The sequence below is a fragment of the Galeopterus variegatus genome, unplaced genomic scaffold (genome assembly GCF_000696425.1).
Source record: "Galeopterus variegatus unplaced genomic scaffold, G_variegatus-3.0.2 Scaffold731, whole genome shotgun sequence".
In the NCBI taxonomy this organism is placed as follows: Eukaryota; Metazoa; Chordata; class Mammalia; order Dermoptera; family Cynocephalidae; genus Galeopterus; species Galeopterus variegatus.
The window spans coordinates 39,526-46,076 of NW_007726842.1; the positions used below are offsets into that span (position 1 = coordinate 39,526).

Sequence of the window (6,551 nt, forward strand, 5' to 3'; positions counted from 1 at the left end):
ATACATACATACATACATACATACATACATACATACATACATACATACATACATACATACATACATACATACATACATACATACATACATACATACATACATACATACATACATACATACATACATACATACATACATACATACATACATACATACATACATACATACATACATACATACATACATACATACATACATACATACATACATACATACATACATACATACATACATACATACATACATACATACATACATACATACATACATACATACATACATACATACATACATACATACATACATACATACATACATACATACATACATACATACATACATACATACATATAAATATACATACATACATACATACATACATACATACATACATACATACATACATACAGTTGATTTTCATTATTTGTGTAGTTATATTCTATAAAGTTGCTGCAAACAGTGAATTAGTAAATACTGAACCATTGCTCCTAGAGGAAATACAAGGTTACATTCCTGTGAACCTCTGGTCACAGTATTTTTGTCAAACAAACACATAAGCTTGTTTTATGTGTGTTTCTATTTAGAGATACTTTATTTAATATATACTGATGATTCATTAACATTGAACTCACAGCTAAGAGTACTAAAACTAATGCCTGAACGAAGCTTATCTAACACACGTTTTCTTCATAAGATATAACAGTCTTGTGCTTAGAATCACTAGACAGGGCCGAGCCCGTGGCACACTCGGGAGAGTGCGGCGCTGGGAGCACAGCAGCGCTCCCGCCGCGGGTTCAGATCCTACATAGGGATGGCTGCCGGTGCGCTCACTGGCTGAGTGCAGTGCAGCCGGTCTCAAAAAGGACCAAAAAAAAAAAGAATCACTAGACAGTACTGAGCACTATGCTTAGGGTCCATTTTAAACAGCAAAATCACCACCAAAAAGAACAAAAACATGAAAAACGTGGCACTAAATAGATGGAAAAAGGACACAGTATGAAGTCTGAAACAAGAAGGCAGAGTGTCACCTCATTTGAACTCAGGAATGTGTACAATCAGCAACTCACATTTTTTGCCCCTCTGCACATGTCCGCAAATGATCACAAAAGTGCTGTTAAGTATTGATTTTGGGGTTACAAATAAATTTTAATGAGTAGGAAAATTCACAAATATGGAAGCCATCAGTAATGAGGACTGACTGTACTTGAGCCTGACTTCAATTGCCCAGAAGCCAAAAAAAAGGGCTTTATTTGCCTAGCAAAATAGGTTATTTACATTTAAGGTTTATATTTGTAATGTGAGACCTCAAAGAGTGTTGGATAAGTGTGATTAATATGCCAGCCTTGCTACTGATTCTCTGAGTGACCTTGGGCAAAAGGATTGGATTTCTGTGGGCCTCAGCTTATTATTTATAAACCAATAGTCTTGGACTACAGATTTTAAATATATATACACAGACACATATATATATATGCACACAGGTTTTTTTTTTAACTCACACAACACATTTAGATATGCTTAAACATCAGGAAAATATATAAGAAATAGTACTCTAGACACATAAAGGAGAGTGATGAGATGGAAGGTTTTTTACTGTATTTCTTTTTACATCCTTTTGTTTTTGAAACATGGGACTGTATTAACTATTTAAAAAATTAAACTTTAAAAGGAAGAAGAGGAAGAGGAGGAGGAGGAAGAAGAGGAAGACAACCTCTAATAGACATTTCATGTTCTGTATAGTAGCAGGAAGTGGGTTTTTTTCACCAGGACCAAGGCTACAGAGGGGCAGATATTTTAAGTTCACATTATACTATGCCCATTAGACCATAAGAGTTCACATATTTACATATCTTTTTATAAATCATTTACTTATTAATGTACTCACTGAATGCCAGGGACAGTTGCTAGTATATTATTCAGTTTATTTTTTTCTTTATGCCTGTGAAGTAAGTATTAGGTTGAATCATATGAAATTGCCAATAGTCAACCATTTTTGATCTACAAAAATGTTCATTTGGGGGCTGGCCAGTTAGCTCAGTTGGTTAGAATATGGTTGGATAACACCAAGGTCCAGGGTTTAATCCCTGTTACCAGCCAGCCGCCAAAAACAAAAAACAAAAAGAAATGTAATTTCTTAGGCTCAACCTGATGTTAACATCCCCATTTTAATGATGAGGAACCCAAGGTTCACAAAAGCTGAACAACTGTCCAGTGGCACACAACTAGTAAAAGAGACTCGACCTGAATCCAGATCTCCTTTTTCCACTGAGTGTGAATTTCTGGCATCAAAATAAATGCTTAACTTTCTTTTCCAGTTTGTGACCTTAAATGCCACCAAGTGGTAGAATCTTGATATAAGTTAAGTCAAGGTTCTCACCCCTCACCACTTCTCACCCATTCCTGATCCTGTCTTGGAGGTACCTTAGAGCCCAGCTACCCTGTTCTCCCCCAAACATTCCTTCTGCTTCTGCCTGATGCTGGCACGTATCGGGAACTCTGGGATCTCACTGCCTTCCCTCAGCTTTGGAGCACACATCCCAGCTGCTCACAGGCAGGAGGACTGCCTCACAGACCACTTTCTCTGAGAACACCAAGGCTCTCCAGGATCCAAACCGTTACCTATGCTCAGGAAGGAGAAAAGCCTGGCTCTGACACCCTGTATGTACTCCAAGCCCTGAGTTCTTTCAAGACATTGACTTTGAAACATCAAAACCTTAATTTTTGCCTTTGAAAGACTCTTCTCTTAAACTCTTCTCTGTTTTTGGTTTCAAAGTCTATTTTTAAATTTTAAAAAATTGGGAATCAACTCTGTTATCTTCTGTTCCTTTCTTGAGGCAATAAATGCAATACAACTAGTTACCTGAATATTGCAGATGAGGGGAGGGGGTAGGTTTAATGAGAAATAACAGGTGGAAGGAGAGGAAAATGACAGTTAATGCTCAAAATACTGCCCTGCACAGACATTTGTTATTCTTTTCTCAACTCAGCTTCTCAGATAGTTCTCAAACTTGAGGATGTCCAAGAAATTGTTCTGGGGAGTTGCTTAAAATGTGCAGACCTGGCTTTGTTTGGAAAATACTACTCTGGACCAATGGGCACAGGCTAATTTATACAGTTATGTTAATATACATTTGTGAACAAGTCCAAATTTAATTAAGAGCTTACAATCTTACAGAATAGAGGGAAATATTTTAGGCGAATGAAACTAAAATGTATTTTTCAACCAAGAGTTGAATAGCAACCTGGCACTGTTTAGATCTGTGGCCCTTTTGTTTTGCCTGTAAAGCAGTTCTTTTAAACACAGATAGGGTGCTGGGCCATTCTTTAACCAAGACACTCTTAAGATGGAACTCCATCAAACTGCACTGCTGTGCTACATCTACATTGCAAAGCAAATGAAGGAGCAGGGAAAACAGGGTAATTAGAGGCATTTTAAGCTCTTAGTGGGAGGAACAGCAAAATTTTCTATATTTGAAATTGTAGTGGGAACTTGAAGTTCTAAGGTGGTAGGGGTAAGGATAAAGGAACAAGGAGGAGGGAGAATAAAAGGAAAAAAGCACAGTGTTCTCAAATATACAGGGAAAATATTTGATCATATATTGACCTTAAAGAGTCAAAGAAACAGTTCCAGGAGAATGAAATAGTAAAATAACATTTCTCCTAAGTAGTACACTGAGAGATGTCAGGCTGGAGGGAAAAAAGAATAATAGACTGGGAGAAGGTTTTGAGGGCAGAAAGAACTGAGATGGAAGTAGATTGAATGTCTACAAGAGAAAATAAAAATTGACTTTTTAGGTAAAAATATTTCACTAGTACAAAGTCTTTAGGCATACTATTAATGTTTAATTTAGATTATAAGCTTTATCACACTTAACCACGTATTTTTCTAAAAAGTATCATAAAAAGTTCTACCCAACCTCTTTGCTACAGTTCAAAGGAGGGTTATAGAGCCTCATTTAGTCCCAGAAAATCTGCTGTCCTGAAGGCTATTTTTATTCTCTACCTGATACTGCCAAACTGAGAAAATAGACATGAGTTGCTTCTTCAACAAGAAATAACTCTTAAAACCATTCTACTTCTTAAGATACAAAAATACCAATGTTTCAAGTTTTTCTTGTAAAAGCTTTCTATACAAATAATCCCTTATGGCTGTATAGCACTTTATACTTTTAAATACTTTCAGATGAATTATCTCGTTTGAATTTCACTGAATTGTAGCATAAAAGGCATTTTCTATATCATGTGTTTTTACATACTGCTTTTTCCACTATCAAAATCAATAAAGTGTTAGACATGGTTAATTATTTTCTTATAACCTCAATACTCTCAAGCATTCACTGTTTTCTCTTTAGTTTTTCCTTTCTCCTTCCTCCTGACTAGAGTACATTTTATGCTGATGGTCAGTTCTCTTGACTCAGCCATGTTGCTAGTCTTTCATCTCACGAAGTAAAACAAGACCCGTAAGACCTAAGAAAAGTTTAGTTAGAATAAATATCTGACCCCCTGTGTCATTGGTAGCGGGAGAGTCACTGTTGCCTACTGAGGCTGATAGAGCATCAGGGCTACAACCAAAGTTGGTTTTGGGGGGGTTTTGGCAGCAGGCCAATACAGGAATCTGAACCCTTGATCTTAGTATTATAACACTGTGCTCTAACCAACTGAGCTAACTGGCCAGCCCCCTCAACCAAACTTTTAAAGCCACACTAAATCTGGCTTTGAGCCCTGAATTTATGATTCAGTAGCTCTGTGGTATCCTCCGTAGACGGTGGTATCTCCTTAATCTCATTTGCAAAGTTTCTATGTGCAGTAGAGTTCCTGCCATATAATAATTATTAAATGAGTGTTCATTCCTCTCCCTTGCCTCATAAAAGGAGGACTGCCAATGAAAGGAGTTGCCCACAGTTTAGGATACATGGTGGTATCTCCTTAATCTCATTTGCAAAGTTTCTATGTGCAGTAGAGTTCCGGCCATATAATAATTATTAAATGAGTGTTCATTCTTCTCCCTTGCCTCATAAAAGGAGGACTGCCAATGAAAGGAGTTGCCCACAGTTTAGGATACAAGAGCTAGGGTATGAGCTTCTTGATGCAATAGAACTCTCACCAGCCTCCAAGCCTGCTGAAACAGGGGCACTTGCTAACACCCAAGTGGACAACATAGTCCCCATTTGGGAAGGCCATGAGGCATAATCTTCAGATGGCCCCAGAGGTACACAGCAGAGTACCCCAATCATTCCCTATAATTATGCAATAACAGACATTGCTAGCCAATCAATATCACTGAGATGTTTGGGCTTTGAAACCTACCCTTTTCTGATCTCCTAAATCTCATACCTTAGGATCTCCTAGACCTGTGCCTGTCTCTGGGCCAGGTTCCACACTTGGCAGTAAATCCTTTCTATTCAGTCACAGTCTTAAATTTCTAATGGTCTTTATTTTTTCTTTAACAGCATATAGGAAGAATTTGCTTCTTAGCCTTGGCAGAAAAGGCATGGCAGTTTTTCCACTATGGGAGAAAATAAAAGAAAACTCCTCTGAACTTGACATGATAGCTGTTGTTTAAAGGAGAGAACAAATCTACCAGAACTGCACAAGAAGGTAGGAAGAAGTTGCTTCAACAGGACAACTAATCTCTCTATGACTGACAATGGTTCCATTTCAGTGAGGATGTACCAAGTACCTACATTGTCCAAACAATGCATTGGATGGCAGAGATATGAAGATGAGTAGAACATGGTCCTTATCCTGAGGATTTCAGAGCCTAGAGGGGAAGGACAAATGAAATATACAATGTGACATATCATGATTGTGGTCAAAGCTTAAAAAGACCCCAAAATGAAAAGTAGTTTGCTGTCATAGAGGGGAAGTGATCAACTCTTACTAGGAAGTAAGAGAGAAGGCTTCACACAATGATACTTATTAGGGTCTTCACTTTGGTTCTAGCCAGCCGTTAGTATGTGAAAGTAAAGTAGGTTATGGAGGTTATTGACATCTCAAGTTTGTCCTAATTCTTTAATTTTCTCTTAATGATCTTTTCAATTTCTATACAAATGTATGTTTTATAAATGTGTATATATGTATATATTCACAAGTGTATGTATGTGTGTGAATGTATGTATACAGACATATGTATGTTTGCATATGTAGTAGAAATACGGTGCTTTCTTTTGTGAATCTTGCTCCTGCTTCTCTAGCATGTGTTCAAGTGTTTAAATGCTTGAAGCTATGCTTCTTCTGTTATACATTGTGGATATAAATGCTGATTTCTTCTACATATGCTAAAACTATCATCAGTATGTATATGGATCAGTATACATCATATATATGTTCATATATACACATATACACATAGTACATATACATATATATATATATATATACACATACACAGTATATATATATTAGTCCATTTCTGTTGCTTATAACAGAATACCTGGAACTGGGTCATTTATAAAGAACGCAAATTTTATTGCTTATAGTTTTAGAGGCTGGGAAATCCAAAGTCCAGGGAACATATCTGGAAAGGGTCTTTTTAGTGGTGGCTTTACAGC

At 36.9% G+C, this 6,551-nt stretch overlaps 1 long non-coding RNA gene across 1 annotated transcript in view; it reads left to right on the forward strand.

Annotated features, from left to right (window-relative positions):
* The first annotated feature begins 5,464 nt into the window (after window positions 1–5,464).
* LOC103589811 overlaps window positions 5,465–6,551 on the forward strand; it is a 24,859-nt gene continuing 23,772 nt past the window's right edge. The window contains exon 1 of the long non-coding RNA XR_550422.1: window positions 5,465–5,598. This is a non-coding gene — a long non-coding RNA (uncharacterized LOC103589811). The remainder of the gene's footprint in view (window positions 5,599–6,551) is intronic.